Source organism: Somniosus microcephalus, chromosome 2, assembly GCF_052327205.1.
Source record: "Somniosus microcephalus isolate GS21.2 chromosome 2, FLI_Smic_1.0, whole genome shotgun sequence".
NCBI lineage: Eukaryota > Metazoa > Chordata > Chondrichthyes > Squaliformes > Somniosidae > Somniosus > Somniosus microcephalus.
In genome coordinates, this window is record NC_140988.1 from 275,015,895 (window position 1) to 275,033,955 (window position 18,061).

Genomic DNA, 18,061 nt, shown 5'->3' on the forward strand with positions numbered 1-18,061 from the left:
CAAATTCTCTTGGTATCTGTTGATACTATTCGTTGATCTGCACCTTTATTGTACACTAGCTGAAGTGCCTGGCGGTGCCGAGGGTCTTTTGAGGGCATGTTGTTGTTGGAAGAGAGAGAGAGAGAGCGACTGGGGGGAAGAGAGAGAGCGATTGGGGGGAAGAGAGAGAGTGACTGGGGGGAAGAGAGAGAGCGACTGGGGGGAAGAGAGAGAGCGACTTGGGGGAAGAGAGAGAGCGACGGGGGGAAGAGGGGGGGAGAGGGGGTGGGGGGGGAAAGGGGGAAGAGGAAGGGGAGGGGAGGAGGGGAAGGGAGGAGGGGAGGGGGGAGGAGGGGGGAGGGGAGGGGAGTGGGGGGGGAGGGGAGGGGGGAGGGGGCAGGGGGGGGAGGGGAGGGGAGGGAGGGGAGGGAAGGGAGGGGGGAGGGGAGGGGGAGGGAGGAGGGGGCGAGGGGGAGGGGGCAGGGGGAGGGGGAGGAGGGGGAGTGGGAGGGGGGAGGGGGAGGGGAGGTGGGGGGAGAGGGGAGGGGGAGGGGGAGGGGAGGGAGAGGGGGGAGGGGAGGGGAGAGGGGGGAGGAGGGGGAGAGGGAGGGAGGGGGGGAGTCCCCGAGCCCCGCCCCCGATGTCCTGAGCCCCGCCCTCCCGAGATTCCCCGATCTCCTGAGCCCCGCGCCCCGCCCCCCGATCTCCTGAGCGCCGATCTCCGGAGGCCCGATCTCCCGAGCCCCGCCCCCCCGATCTCCCGAGGCTCGGTCCCCCCCCCGATCTCCCGAGGCCCGATTTCCCGAGCCCCACCCCGCGCCCGAGCCGGCTTCAAGAGCAGAGAGAGAGACGCCGCCGCGCAACCTAGCGCGTGAGGCCCGGCCGGACTCAAGTCGCCCGCGCTGACTCCTGCCCCACCCGCATTTACTAAGATGGCGGCGGTGGCGACGCTCGGCTCAGGCCCGCCCCCTCCAGCCTTCACAAAGATGGCAGCGATCGCGAGCCGCTTGTTCAGCGCGACGGGAGGTGCCTAGCTCGGGCATGGCTGGGCAACAGAGGCCCAGGCTTACAGGCCTGGAAAAACGGTTAAAGGTAGGAAAATTCTAGATGTTAGAGAAAAGATTTACAAATTAATTAACTTTTTAAAAAAACAATTTGTGTTTTAAAAGCAACTTTTTTTTTGCTGGAAACGTAGATTTGAAAAGAAACACGCAGAAAGCGGGAAAAAGAAATGAAAAGTTTAGAATCAAGATGGCGGCGACTCACCTCGGTTCAAAACGATAAGGCCCGCCCACACACGCACCGATTGGTGGACCGTCAGGTCACCGAAGCGTAGGATTGGTCAATCGTCCCGTCACTCGACTCTAGGAGGGCCCGCCCGCACGCGCCAGGAACCTGCCCCCGCCACGCAGCGATTGGTCGACCGTCGGGTCGCTCGACCATACAATTGGTCGACCTCGACGTCACTCGATGCTAATGAGCGGATAATGAGCGGAATGTTGAACGTTTTTTGGATACCACGGGCGCAATTTTTGTCTCGCCGAAACGTAAATATGTTTATGATGGTTCTGGAATCGTAAGCTTTCTTTCGATGTAACACACGTGTAGGTACGCTCTATAACTTTTGAGTTTATACAATACAGACAGACAGACAGACAGACGGAATGACAGACAGACAGATCGACCGCTTTATATATATAGATATTTACATCCATTGTAATTTACGTCATGAGCACTACATTTTTGTTGCCTATTTGACTATATACATTTTATTGATTTCATTAATAATAAAGCATTGCAATTGATTCCATTTACGTGTACAAAGTCAAAATATTTTCCTGTTCTCATTTCTGTGATAGTTTGTCCTTTTAAGTATGTAATAAGAACTGTATAGCTTGATAGTCAACATTCCCATGTCACAATTACAAATGCTAACCTGCTAATTGTTTATAGAATGTCGTGTGGCTGAAGATTGTACTCTAATCTCTTTAAGTAGTATAAAACTGCACTCTTATTAAAATAGTTTGTGTATACAGTGCATTCTGTGTCAACTATGCTTATGTGTTTATTCCTGATACGTGTATGAAGCAAAACTAAGCAACATTAGCTAACCTCAGCAAGATTACACTTTAATATTCTATTACTCTGTGAGCTTCACTATAGTCCTGTGGGCCTGATTAGTGCTGGTGATTCACTTTATTTGTGCTACATATAGTGGTACATGTAGGTTTGTATGTACAAAATAAATCTGATACTTACCACGTTGATTTGTACTGGCTGTGCTCAAGTGGAAGAATCCAACAGTTGATCTATACTATTAGAGTAACATGTTGTAAAAAGGTTTTATACTGTTACCAACCTTTAAAATGGCACTGTCTTCATGAAGAAGTATTTGACAGGATCTTCCACTGGCTTAGTGAGTAAGTCATAGAGAGCCAGGTCCAATACCTGGTTCTGGGATGGGGCTAGCTGATCTCAATGGAGGTAATTTTAACCTAATCCACCAGGTGGGAACGGGGCAGGTTTGGGTCAGATGCCTGCTTTGCACCACGCCCGATTTTATACTGCATTGACTGCAACAAAGGGTAAAATCGGGTGGGGTGTAAAACCAAGATCTTTTCATGATATCCCTTTAACCAACAGAATAATCACACCCACAGCCTTGCCAACATTAATCATGCCTCCCACCATTCTCCCCACCCCCCACCCCACCACCACAGTCTGGGTACCAGAAAACACTGAATTGTTAGAAGATGCCAGTGCATAAATCCATTTCTTTATGATTAAAAAAAGGAAATAATCATTCAAATGAGACAATCTCCTCCAGACATAAAGTCATTTCTCTCTCACAATGAAGACAAAATAATGACATCTTCAGCATAGCAGTGAGGCAGAAAGCACAAATAATACATAATTTACATGTTAAAATAGCACAGCGTGAAGGCACATAAAACAATTTTGTACTACAGTAGCACCTGCACAACTTAAATATGTAACATAAAGTCTTATACATTTTTACATTTACAGAATATAATGCAGAAGAAGGTCTTAATTTTTTTTAGACATACCTTAACTAAGGAATGGGCACTAACTGGGACTGATTAAAATCTTACAACTATTCTTCAACAAATGAGCCTGAATTCAAGTTGTGCTGTGAGGCATCACTCAATATAGGCATCACAGCAGCAGTGTAAACATCATTTGGACAAGCAGTTTTTCTGCTCAACTTGTTTTGATGCTGATGAAGGTGGACTTCCTTCCGAAGTGAAATGATCCGCACAGTTTTCGATCAATGACACTGTGGATATAATAGTAATCACTCTTATAGCTTAGGTAGCATTTTCTAGAAATTACATTTTTTTTAAAACGTTTATTCACATGGAACTGGTTGAGTCTTTACTGTCATTAGATAACTACATCTGTTCAATGGCAATGTAGCCTGAGTAGGAAGGGGATTACAAGGATTTGACATGCTTGTGTATGTCTGTCAAGGAAACAATTTATCGACGTTTGATTAAATCTCATAGAATTTCCACTTACATTAGCTAAATCTGGTAACTCAAAAAGTCCATTTTAGTTGAATGTATAGTGATACATCCATTCACGGTCATAATGAACAGATATTCTGTTAAAGTTAGTTGTCTTGACACTTAAGAGTCTAAAGGCATTTTATAGTTAACCTACACAGTAAGTCCTCTCATTCTAGACAAGACATTGCTTCTTTTGCCATTATACATAGGAGTCAGAGTCTGTTTATTTTTATGTTTTTCTTTTTGAGCAGAAACTACAGTGATCTGGCCAAAAACTGCTTCAGTGCTTGAAATGGCTGGCTTGGACATTAGCTTCAGAATGTTTCAATGCTGATAGCTCTGTTAAAATTGACTTTTGCAGGTAGGTTATAAGTCTCGGCTCTTACCCTGGAGAATCCTAACTTTAATTGTGGGAAACTGTGAATCTATAACACATAACAGGGTTGGTATAAGACCTTCCTGTCGTCTGACCTGTACAGTTTCCTGCAGTATGAAAGTGTTGCGTGCTCAACTGGTGCTGCCTGTTTCTTGTGTACCCTGGGAATGTGGCTTTAGTCCCTCAATATACCTGGTTTTAGGGCATATTACGGCAGATCAGAATTATCAATGTGGTGCTAAGACAAATTGCTTCTTTGGGGAACAGAAGAAGAAGGCCATGCTGAGAGCTGTTAGTCACACATCTCTATGCGGTATGTATTGCTTGTATGGATATGGAATGAACAAACACTATAGGATAAGTTTTTGCAAGGCACCAAGTCTGGTGCAGAACCTCAACAGTTGGGAACATGGTTTGCGGTCACTTAACAGTGTAGGACCAACCCCGCATCCTACGCTCATGTCTAGACGGCTCCAGGCTGTGAGTAGAGCCGCACAGACTAACAGACCCATGTGCTGTCATAACTGTGGGTCATACACGATCGTCAGCATCTCATTCGGGAGCGACTGTTGCGCATTTATTATTTCTGTAGCAGCTTTGCTTGGGCCCTCACAAATTATTTGCTTGTCACGTTGGTGACCTCCTTCAGCTCTATAATATGAGATATTATCTTGCTTTTTGATACTCGCTATGGGAACAGGGGTAAATTAAAAACTCATTAAATGGCCTGGAATTTGCGGTTGTAATGACTGCGAAACTGTCAGCGTTCGGCGTCATTACTCTGTAAAACTGACAGCAACTTTTAGGCCTAGAAATTTGAGACCGCTAAAAACCTGCCGTGCCACCGTGGGCCGGAGTTAACTGTCGCTGAAATTAATGGCGCTGGCAGGACCGGGATATTGGTGCTGGTTGCTAATTAACATTAACCCAGCGCTAAACTTACTGTGCAAGGCTGTTTTCGTGGCAGTAGTCCCAGCAGGAGGCACAATGCAGGGTGGCCATAGTGTCATTGCAGCAAGAACAGCCTTCACTTACATAGAAACATCGAAAAATAGGAGCAGGAGTAGGCCATTCGGCCCTTCGAGCCTGTTCCGCCATTCAATATGATCATGGCTGATCCTCTATCTCAATACCATATTCCTGCTCTCTCCCCATACCCCCTGATGCCTTTTGTGTCTAGAAATCTATTTATCTCCTTCTTAAATATATTCAGTGACTTGACCTCCACAGCCTTCTGTGGTAGAGAATTCCACAGGTTCACCACCCTCTGAGTGAAGAAATTTCTCCTCATCTCAGTCCTAAATGTCCTACCCCGTATCCTGAGACTGTGATCCCTCATTCTAGAGCCTCCAGCCAGGGGAAACATCCTTCCTGCATTCAGTCTGTCTAGCCCTGTCAGAATTTTATACGTTTCAATGAGATCCCCTCTCATTCTTCTAAACTCTAGTGAAAACAGGCCTAGTCGACCCAATCTCTCCTCATGCGACAGTCCTGCCATCCCAGGAATCAGTCTGGTGAACCTTCGCTGCACTCCCTCTATGGCAAGTATATCCTTTCTTAGGTAAGGAGACCAAAACTGCACACAGTACTCCAGGTGTGGTCTCACCAAGGCCCTGTATAACTGTAGTAAGACATCCTTGCTCCTGTACTCAAATCCTCTTGCAATGAAGGCCAACATACCATTTGCTTTCCTAACTGCTTGCTGCACCTGCATGTTTGCTTTCAGTGACTGGTGTACAAGGACACCCAGGTCCCTTTGTACATCAGCATTTCCCAATCTAGCACCATTTAAATAATACTTTACCATTCTGTTTTTCCTACCGAAGTGGATAACTTCACATTTATCCACGTTATACTGCATCTGCCATGTATTTGCCCACTCACCCAACTTGTCTAAATCTCCTTGAAGCCTCTTTGCATCCTTCTCACAACTCACAATCCCACCTTGTTTCATGTCATCAGCAAACTTGGAAATATTACATTTGGTTCCCTTATCCAAATCATTGATATATATTGTGAATAGCTAGGACCCAAGCACTGATCCCTGCGGTACTCCACTAGTCACCACCTGCCACCCCAAAAAGGCCCATTTATTCCTACTCTCTGTTTCCAGTCTGTTAACCAATTTTCAATCCATGCCAGTATATTATCCCCAATCCCATGTGCTTTAATTTTGCACACTAACCTCTTATGTGGGACTTATCAAAGACCTTCTGAAAATCCAAATTCACTACTTCCACTGGTTCTCCCTTATCTATTCTACCAGTTCACTTAAAGCAAGGCTGTCATTTTAGAAAGCAATGCAGTCCCTTAAAGGGGAGCTACCTTCTAAAATGAAAGAAATAAAACCATTTAAAAATAGGCAGTTTTTAGCCCTTATAGCTCAACTACCTTCTGAAAAAAAACTAACATTAAAAAGAATTCCCAAATGGGGGTCTTCAGCTTTTAAAGCTGAATTGCCTACCGTACCTAAATTAAACAGGAGAAGTTCTTCAGCACTAACACAAATTGCTCAGCAAGCTAGGGAAGGGGCACCCAAGCTCTTGCATGCAGCACTCCAGCTTTGAACAGGGGTTCAACACTGCAGGAGAGTATCTCTACCCACAGGGGCCAGGAGGCCCTCCAGAAAGAACGATGTGGGAGTACATTACCAAGGCCATCACTGCCAGCAGTGTCGCCCCAATGACCTGGCTCCAGTGCCCAAAGAAGCTTCATGTCCTCAGACCAGTGGTTAAGGTCAGTGAATGCATCTTCAAAAGCTGTCTCCTACCAACTGCACCACTAGCATCACGCACTGCTCAATGCACGACTCCACCACCCCCCCCCAACCCAATCATTCACCTAACAACAATCTGTACCAATCACGAGGCACACCTCCCATTCCTAGCTTCACCTCACCCCCTTGGAGAAGACAGTGCTGGCCATTCTTGGCAGGGGCATGTCTGAACCCTAGGCCAGCAGTGAGGCTGAAAGGACACAAGATGCTGGTATCCTCATACGTTTTCCTCCTTCTGGCATGCACCTCTTGCTTTCCCGCCCTTCCCCTCACCACAACTCCACCCTTGTGCCTTCCTCATTTCACACACCCATGAAATGCAGCCTGCCCAGCCAGTGGTTGACCAAGAAGAGGGAGAGGAGAGTGAAGAAGAAGAAACACCATCACTTGATTTTACACTCTCAGTCATCAGCTCCTCAAGGTCGACCAGCAAGGCCATTTGCAGTGTCCCCCACTGAAAGTCAGCAGCCTTCCACCAGCCATGCTGCAGCCACTGGGGTAGCACTGCGTGACATCAGTAGGATAGGCAAAGGCACACATAAGACAATCACTAAGGGAATGCTTAAAGATGATGAATTGATTTCTTGTTGTCATATTGGATGGATAGATGTATAAAGTTGAATTGGAAAGTTTATTTTGTGGTGGCTTTTATTTCAGCATTGTGGCCAAGAGGACGGCGTGATGGTCAGTAACAGAGGGAAGGTAAGGTGTGGGACAAATGTTGAAAAGGGAATTAGGGTTGTGGTCACTGGGACCGCAAGTGGATGATTCTATCCCGGATATCCCAACCATAAAGGGGCTGTCTGGGTTGCATGCTTCCTTTTGCTTCCTCCTCTTCTGCATCTTCCTCTTCTGCGTCCTCCTCTTCCCTCTACAAGTGAATGCTGTAAATCTGAAATAAAAGCATAAAATGCTGGAAATACTCAGCAGGTCAGGCAGCATCTTGACCTGAGAGGTGAACTCTGTTTCTCTCTCCATGGATGCTGCCTGACCTGCTGAGTATTTCCAGCATTTTCTGTCTTCACAGAGGCCTTCCTTTACCATCTGGGGCCTTGCAAACATGCAGCTGCATTCCCTGCACACCCTGCACACTTTAATATCTTTTAACATGTATTGCACCAAGCCACTACTTCAATAAAATATTAAAAATCCAGTCCAAAAGCTTAAATGCAAACTTACCTGAAAGATGTGTGTATCCCTTTAAGAAGTGCGGACAGCATCTCTGTCAGTCTATTGCACACTTACTTTTCAGAGCGAGCTTAGGATCCAGTGCTAAACTCAGCGCAAAGGTCCAAGTTTGCAGAGCGTGAAATTAAGTCAGCGTTGCGCTCTAATACGTTGAGGTAGAATGGGTAGAAAAGAGTACAATTAAAGTTGCATTTAAAACATTGTTCTGAAAGAAACTAGGGAAGAAGAATGTTGGATAGAAGAACAAAAAGAGTTTAAAGCTTTTTTTTCCAATTCTAAATAACATTAGGGCCAATGCAAGTGCAGTTAATCTCCCATGGAACCAGCCATAGGCCTCATACCAAATTGTGGAGACTGAGTCATTAACATATTGATGGTGGGTGACCTGTGCCTCTAAGGCCGGTTCAATAGCAACTTTAAAAAGGAAATTGGATATATACTTGAAAAGGAAAACATTTGCATGGCTATGGGGAAAGAGCCGGGGAGTGGGACAGCTCTTTCAAAGAGCCGGCACAGGCACGATGGGCCGAATGGCCTTTTTCTGCGCTGTATGATTCTAGGATTCAGAGCACACCACAGCCACTCTACTAAGGGGACCTCAAGGCCCTTCCTAGGCCAACATTAATAGCAGGTAATTTATTCTTTAGCTCCTAAGGAAGCGAGGGACCTTTATGTAAAAAGGTAATTAACCCTCTACCTTCAGCTTGTTGACTGTTGGCCCTAAATAGAGCTCTCAGCAGTTCTCAAGTGGTGAGAGTTTTGTTGGGCCTAATGGGGGTGTAAGTGCGGAAATTCCCACAGTAGCTCGGGAATGCCCCCAATTTGATCTGGATTCAGTCCCAGGGTTATACTCAAATAGACATTGGGGTAGATTTTTGTCTTTACTGCATGGGCATAAAGCATTACTTGGGTGGAGCACGGAGAAGAAAATTGGACGGGCTCCATTATAGGCGTGCGCTCCCGTCTCCCTAACATTCTTCTCTGTGCTGCACACAGGCAATGCTTTAGGCCCAAGTAGTAAAGACAAAAAATTATCCATTGTGTTAACCCGCTATTTCCCCCAATTCCATTGACTTAAGCTTCAAAGTCTTAAAAACTTGTTATTAATGGAATGGAACAGTAAAAAGTTACAATCTGGACTCGTGAAAAGTCTAGCTTTTTTTTCCCCATGGAATCCATTCAATTTACAATATTATGCTGCGGACTTCAATTTCACCACATCACCAGCTTTCAAATAAAAAAAATGATAGAAATTGAATTTATTAGTCTGATTTTGTCTTTGATTTTGTGTACTTAATTTGTATTAACTTCAGAATGGCTGACAGCAGGAGCTGCACTCAGAGGTTACATTGGCTTTGACCATGATGGTGCTTACACTGTGAAACAGTTAACACAGTTGAAAATGGGTTTCAACTCAATCATAATTACTTTCAGACCTACCTAACCATAAACACGGAGTATCACCATCAGCGACCCTTTGAAAAATTATGATTATATCTGTTTCTGTTTATTATTTGAACATTTTTGTTTAAACAGTAAATGCTATTGACATCGTTAGGAGAACTAGCTGGGAGAAGTTATTAAACCCAACAGTCAGGGAAAGCGAATTAGCCTACACAGTTGAAATGATAAGCTCAATAAAGCACCCTGGGATAATACTGACACTAGTTGAAATCCCTCACACTGTTGGACTCAATCACTGCTGTCAGTCAGTTCCTTGGCACCATCAACATTCACCGTTTGAGCTGAAGATATATTAACAATCAACAGAAATTTACAGAAACAGAGCTTATGGTTATAATTATTTTAACTATATATATGTATTTAATATATATTTTAAAAGGGCGCTGAAGAAAACCACTTATAAAGCAGTTGCCTGAGTTAAAATGAAACTTGAGGGAACTGGAACACAGCTACACCACCGTAACATTAATGGTAAAAGTTACGAATGCGATAACTTTCTCATTGTTGAACAAATAAGTAAAATTATGCGACATAAATATGTTTTAACAAATGTCGTATTAATACGTTCACATTTTCAGTAAGGTTTGTGTTGTTGAATATCGAGAGAAAAAATCCTACAGATTTCACTGGTATTTCCTCAACTTTTATTAAAATGCTATTGTGTACTGCTCAATGGAGTTTATCAGGTGGCATCCCATTTTCGGAGAATGAATGTCAGCATAGCAGGAGCAGTTCTGAGGAATTTGCCAGCCATTTTGTTGTTGTGAAAGTGATTTCACTCTGCCGATACCTTCTGCCATGGTGCCTCACTCTGAACCTCTGCTTCTCCTCCTTCCTGAGCAGAACAGGAGTATGCCCATTGGGAAGCCCATTTTCACTGCTTAGTCCTTCTGAACGTGTGAGGGGGGTTGGGGGGGAATCAAAAGGTTTTGGGTGCACTGAGACTGACAGCACTTTTGTTAAGTATAGTGCAGGTCTCAGTAAGATGAATTTGAAACAAAATTCAGTTATGCTGACATCACGTGACCGGGCCCTGCTGTGCCTACAGCTGTGAGCTGGCCTTATGCATGGGGCGTGGCTGTGTAAATGAGCGGCAGAGGGACATATCTTATAAGCAGCACAAACAATCGTGGAAATTTAAGTGTACCAATGTGTCAGTGTAAAACCAAGGTAAATTGGTTACCTGCAAATTTCCTCGAGGAAAAAAACCCAGTGCACACCACTCTTACACTGTAGTTACTCGGGAACTTTGCAGGAAATTCCGGGCCTATGTTCCAGTTTTAGAGAGTTCAGTCATGTGTTAACCACATTGCAACACTTAAGCAATGGCATCACAAAAAGAATAGTGAATATGAAACCACCATATGTAATTGAGATTTAAGAGACCCATTTGGCTGCCTGTTTTTGTACATTTTACACTTGAAATTCTTGCATGCTCTAGTTCCTGTGCTGGTGCATTCCCTTATGAATTTCTCTTTTTTTCTTTCCTCTGTATCCTTTGGACTGAATTAGAGCTCATGCACTTGTGAAAGTCCATGTTCCTTTGACAGTGATTGTCCCTTCTCCTGAGGCCTTCAAAATCCATATAATTGTTTTTCGTAAATTCAACTGACCTTTTAGCAGTGCTGTTCCATTGGTCCTTACATCAACTGACCCTTACTTACTTGGGTGGCATAAAATACAGATGCAACAGGAAAATATTGTTATAAGGCCACTTCTCTGATGAATTTGAGCCTGGCGAGTTACTAACAACACAACTGGAGAAGTCCAATTTATGTATTTATTATTATTTTTTTCTCTCACATGGCAACTGTTGATGATTCTGCCATTACCATTTACACCTCATCTAGAGTCATCTTTTGTTTCTTAACTTATTCAATTACCATCTCCTTTTGCCTTGCACCATCATCCCTTTTGTCTTTTAATCGCTCCGGCCTTCTATCCTATCACAGACCTTCCCTTTTGTTCTTTCCTCCCCTCCTCCCTTTCCCTGCCCATACACTTGCTTAAAAATCTGTTACATCTCTAACGTTTTCCAGTCCTGACGAAGAGTCACAGGCCTTAAACGTTAACTCTGTTTCTCTCTCCATGGATGCTGCCTGACCTGCTGAGTATTTCCAGCATTTTCTGTTGTTATTCCAGATTTCCAGCATCCGCAGCATTTTGCTATTGTATTGTTGGAGAAGTCATGTCGGAGTGCCAAAGGACAAAATAGAAATATAGCCCTATCTAATTATGCATTAAAAAAACGTGCTTTTGCTATTTACAAGTACATTGTGGGTGATCTCTACTTACCTGATCTGGCTGTAATAATTGGTTACATATCAGTGCTTCACTTAGTTATCAAATTATAAAATTTAAGATGCATTTGTTTAGAATTAGCCCAAGCCCCTTCTGCGTACTTATCTGCTGGTGAAAGTTGAAGACTGATTTGACACAAGCAGATTGTGGCCTCTACTACGACATGTTCACAGGTCAAGGCGCTGCCATTGTGTCAGCCTTGTATTTCACCTTTACACTCCACTGCTTTCTGATTCTCTGTCACATTCAACACCTCTTTTTAATCCACCTCTTACAAACGTCAAGATTACCATAAAGGATAAGTGCATTTTCTTCCCTGGCTAAACCACTTGCAATCATTTAAATAGCTTCGCATGTGCTGCTGATCCCTGTACTTATACTCACATATGTTTTAACTTAGTCAATACACATGCTTTCTTTGCTGTTGGCATCAACCTCTCCCACTTTTGAAGACTTTCTGACTCAGATCCTCCTTCCAGATTAAGTTCTAGAATCTGACTCATGCTGCATTTGTTTTCCAGATGGAGAACAGGTGCAAAGAGGTCCAATTTAGTGAGACAACCTCCTGTACCCGAACAACGTCAGAAACACAACCAACGTCACATTGGATCGGGTGCTATAGAGAAGGTCCAGACAGCTTGGTTCTCCAGTCACGGTGGTCCAGCGAAACGGGCTGGCAACAGGTACGGCGCAGACCCTTCCCGGACAGCGGCGGCTAGAGCCGACTGACGGCACAGAAAAAGGCCGAGCGGCGTCGACAGGAGAAGAGAGAGGGTAGAGCGCACAGGGTGCAGCCGGTGTTCAGGACCGAGCGGCGTCAACGAGAGAGAGCAGAGCATAGCCGGTGTTCAAGGGCCGAGCAGTGTCAACGCGAGAGAGAGGCGCGCAGGAAAACGTGCAGAGCGCAGCCGGTGTTCAAGGGCCGAGCAGCGTCAGCGGGGAAGAAAGGAAAGCGCGGGAGACGCCATTTTGAGCCGCAGCAGAGAATAAGGGAGAGCGCGGGAGACGCCATTTTGAGCCAGTCTAACCACACCCAGGGATGCCGAAGAGTGGCAGTGTCACAGCATTCAACAATGAAGTCAAAGATTGGACGACATATGTCGAACGCATAGAAGTGTACTGCAAGGCGAATTAAGTGCCAGATGACAGGAAAGCGCTGGTATTGTTGAATTCAATGGGTGCAAAAACATATGGCTTACTGCAAAACCTAGTAACCCCAGAGAAGCCAGTGGAAAAGGATTTTGAAAACATAGTGTCAATCCTACAGGACCACTTAGACCCCACACCGCTGCTGATAGCGGAAAGATTTAAGTTTCACAAAAGGAACCAGCATAAAGATGAAAGTAATGCTGAGTTTTTAACGGAACTGCGAAAGCTATCGAAACACTGCCAGTTTGGAACGGGACTAGCAGATACTTTAAGGGACAAGTTTGTGTGTGGGCTTCAAAGTGAAGGAACCCAGAAACGGCTTCTATCAGAAAAGGATCTTATGCTGGACAAGGCTTTCAGCATGGCAGTATCACACGAAGCAGCAGCACGGGGCGTGGCAGAGATACAACGGAGACCGCAAGAATATGGCACAAATGAAATGTCATACGGAACAGTGAAGTGCTATCGCTGTGGCAGAACAACACATGACCATAAGGATTGCTGGTTCAAGGACCAAGTGTGCAGACAGTGTGGAAAAGTAGGACACATAGCAAGAGTCTGCAGGTCGGAAAAGAAAACCAGCAGCAAGAAATCCCCACAGGAGAAGTACAAGAAGGTACATAAGGTGACGGAGAGTAGTGCAGACGAACAGAAAAGTGATACAGACTCTGGAAGCAAGGAGCTGGGTTGTCTGAAACTACATAATGTGATCAAAACAGAGGATCACCAAATTATCTGGGTCACGCTCAAGATAGCCGGAGTCCAAGGGAAAATGGAATTGGACACAGGATCAGCCCTAACAGTCATAAACCGAAGGGACTACAAGCGGCTATTCTCACATATACCCTTGAGAGATACAGAGACTGTCTTGAAGACGTACACGGGGCAAAAAGTCTACCCCAAAGGAAAAATAAGGGTGAACGTTATATATAACGGCAAGGAAACACCAAAAATGGACCTATATGTATTGTCAGATGGAGGACCACCACTAATAGGACATGAATGGATCCGGAAGATACAGCTAGATTGGCATTCCATACAAGCACTGACTGTAGATGCCAAAAAGGATGATGACGTCACACCTGGACGACTGTCAAAAATGCTAACTGATGCTCAAGAAGTGTTCCAGCAGAGACTCGGAACACTAAAAGGCATAACAGCGATGATCAAAATAGAGGAAAATGCAAGCCCAAAGGTTTTTAAGGCCAGACCGGTACCTTATGCGATCCGCCCAGCCGTCAAAGCAGAGCTGGAAGGTTTGGAACGTTCAGGAGTACTGTCCAAAGTGGACTAGAGCGAGTGGGCTACACCCATCATTCCTGTAATGAAGAGGTCGTTGAGTAATACGCCTGGGGAACCAAAGAAGGTTCGCATCTGTGGGGACTTTAAGGTGACAGTGAACCCAGTCCTTCACACTGTACAATATCCGCTTCCGCGGAATGAAAATATTTTCGCCTCGCTATCTGGAGGGAAACGCTTCACTAAGATTGATCTGACCCAGGCATACCTGCAAATGGAGGTAGAAGAAGCCTCGAAACAGTACCTCACGATCAACACTCATAAAGGTCTCTACCAATACAATCGGCTGGTGTTCGGGGTAGCATCAGCTCCGGCTATTTGGCAAAGGGCAATGGATCAAGTCCTGCAAGGGATTCCAGGGACCCAGTGTTATTTGGACGACATCCTGGTCACGGGCGAAAATGACAGTGATCACTAGATTGAAGGAATATGGGCTCCGAGCTAATCGCCACAAATGCGAGTTTTTCCAGAAGCAGGTCTCGTATTGTGGCCACGTTATTGATGAAGAGGGGTTACATAAGCCCCCTGAAAAGATTGAGGCAGTAGTCAAGGCTCCAGCACCGGAAAATGTGTCACAACTGAGGTCGTTCCTCGGGCTGGTGAACTACTACCATAAGTTCTTGCCAAATTTGTCTACAGTACTATACCCACTGAACACCCGACTGCAAACGGGGGTACCATGGAAGTGGAATGACGAATGTAAACAAGCTTTCCAGAAGTGCAAAGAGTTGATCACATCAAAAGAGGTGTTGGCTCATTTCAACCCAGCACTACCAATTCGGTTGGCGTGTGATGCATCACCCTATGGCATTGGAGCGGTGCTGTCGCACAAATTCCCGGACGGCTCGGAGAGGCCAGTAGCCTTTGCGTCTCGGTCACTAACCTCAGCCGAGCGTAACTACGCCCAGATTGACAGGGAGGCCCTCAGCCTAGTGTGGGGAGTGAAAAAGTTCAACCACTATCTGCACGCACAGAAGTTCACCTTGCTGACTGACCACCAACCACTTGTCTCCATCTTTAATCCAAAGAAGGGCGTTCCGGTGATGACTGCGCAACGGCTACAAAGCTGGTCCCTTTTTCTAGGGGCAAACTAATATGAAATCGAGTATAAGGGCACAAAACAGCATGGAAACGCTGATGGGCTATCACGCCTGCCACTGCCTACTGCGGAGGAAGCACCAGCAGTGGACCCTGTCAAAATATTTTATTCGACTATAATTGAACGCTTGCCAGTAACTAACGCTGATATAGAAAAGGAGACCCGAAAAGACCCGACACTGTCTCGGGTATATGATTTGATGGTGAAGGGATGGCCAGCACATGGCAACTCACTGTTGCCAGCATTCTCATCCAGAAGAGAACAGCTGTCAGTATGCCAGGGGACCTTGATGTGTGGATCCCGAGTGGTAATTCCACCCAAGTTAAGGGAGAGAGTGCTCAATGAGCTTCACGAAGGTCATCTGGGAGGGGTGAAAATTAAAAGCCTTGCTAGGGCTTATGTGTGGTGGCCGGGGATCGATCAGCAAATCGAGGACCTGACAAAGAGCTGCTCAGGATGCCAGAAGGTCCAAAATGCACCACCACATGCCCCTCTACACCCATGGGAGTGGCCCTCATCTCCATGGCAACGGGTGCATATTGATTTTGCTGGTCCATTCATGGACTCAATGTTTTTAATAGCCGTGGATACGCACTCGAAATGGCCTGAGGTGATCAAAATGTCCTCCACCACCACGGAGAAAACTATTGCAGTCCTACGGACCATATTTGCCAGGAACGGCTTGCCAGAGCAGATTTGCTCTGATAACGGACCACAGTTTGTGTCCGAAGAGTTTCGAAGATTTATGAAAAGGAATGGGGTAAGGCATTACACATCCGCCCCATATCATCCAGCCACAAATGGATTGGCTGAGAGGTTCGTACAAACCTTTAAAAAAGCAGTAAGGGCCATGTGCGATGACGACATTCCACTGCAGCATAAGGTGGACAATTTCCTGTTAGCCTACAGAAATGCGACACATGCAGTCACCAACCAGGCCCCGGCCATGATGTTCTTTAACCGAAGGTTGAGATCTCGTATGGATTTGCTCAGACCAAATGTACAATGAGATGTTCAGAATAAGCAATTCCAGCACATCAATGAGAAGCCGACAAGGAGCTTCAATGTAGGGCAGCCAGTCTTGGCCCGCGACTACCGAACAGAGAAATGGCAACCAGGAACGATATGCACACGGCAGGGGCCACTAATGTACACAGTGGATGTTGGGGAGAACATTGTGAGATGCCATGTCGACCAGATCCTAGAGTCACAGGAACGAGTCAACCCCATGTCTCGCGTACCTGGTGATGAACCCGACATACAGGTAGCATCTACCCCAGAAACAGTAGCATCGGAAGCTGATGAACCAACCGACGACAGGGGGCCAGAATCGCCTCCGCACCAAGAGCAAGACACTCAGGAAAGGCGCTATCCAGAAAGGATCAGGAAGCCTCCCCAAAGACTGAATTTATAAATAGACTATTTTCAGTTAATGTTGCATGTTAAAAGTGTTAATTGTAATTAGTTGATATTTAATTGTTAAATGAATGTTATGGTACTGTTAATCTAAAAGGGGAGGAATTGTAGTGTATGTACCTTTAAGGTGAGAACTACTTTTTACAGCTCCTTTATACTGTAGTACCGGCAGTGACCACACCTGTATATAAACCCTGAGTAGGGATCTGTACAGTTAGTTTTTAGAGTAACCCTCATCCAGTAAACACCTGTTGATTGTTCCCTGCAGTCTCTTGTCTAATTATTGAAGGACACACAACATCAAGATACACGGATCTAACAGGTAGTAATCTCCAGATTACTCCCGGTGCCACGTGCTAGTGAGTACAGGAACAGGAGGATAGAACAGATGAATGTGTGGCTGGAGAGATGGTGCAGGAGGGAAGGCTTTAGATTCCTGAGGCATTGGGACCATTTCTGGGGAAGGTGGGACCTGTACAAGCCAGACGGGTTACACCTAAACAGAGACGGGACCAATAATCTTGCGGGGAGGTTTGCTAGTGCTGTTGGGGAGGGTTTAAACTAGCTTAGCAGGGGGATGGGCACCAGCATATAGGAGTAGAAAAGAGGAAGAAGTTGCATGAAAGAGTGAGTGTGTTGGATAGTACTAGAGAAGAAAATAGTACTAGAGGCGGAAGTAGTACCATATTAGATAGGAGCAGACTAAGAAAGACTGTGAAAATTTTTAAAATGGGTTTAGAAAGCATGTACGTGTGATGAATAAGGTTGGTGAGCTACAAGCACAATTAGCCGTCTGCCAATATGATGCTGTGGCAATAACGGAAATGTGGCTTAAAAACGGAGAGGACTAGGCACTTAGTATTGAAGGGTACAAGGTGTTCAGAAAAGATAGGGAAGGAAAAAAGGGAGGTGGGGTGGCAGTGCTGATTAAGGAAGATGCTGTAGTGTTGGAAAGGGAGGATGTTCTTGAGGGGACAAGAACAGAATCCATTTGGTTAGAGTTGAGGAGGAAAAAGGGTCTGATCACGCTATTGGGGGTATTCTACAGGCATCCAAATAGTGAGAAGGGGGTAGAGGAGCAAATCTGCAGGGAAATCGCAGAGGTATGCAGGAGCTCTAAAGTGGTAATATTGGGGGACTTTAATTACCCAAGCATCGATTGGGATAATGCTAGGGTAAAGGGAAAGGAGGGGGAGGAATTTCTGAAATGTGCTCAGGAAAATTTCCTTGACCGGTATGTTCTTGGCCCAATTAGGAAGGAGGTATTGCTGGATCTGGTGCTGGGGAATGAGGTGGGCCAGGTCGACCAAGTCTCTGTGGGAGAACACTTGGTACAAGTGATCATCGTATCATAAGATTTACATTAGCAATAGAGAGAAGCAAGGAGCAACCTAGAGTGGAAGTTCTAAACCGGAATAGGGCTAACTTCAATGGTATGCAAAAGGATCTAGCCAAAGTAAAATGGAACCAAAGGCTGACAGGAA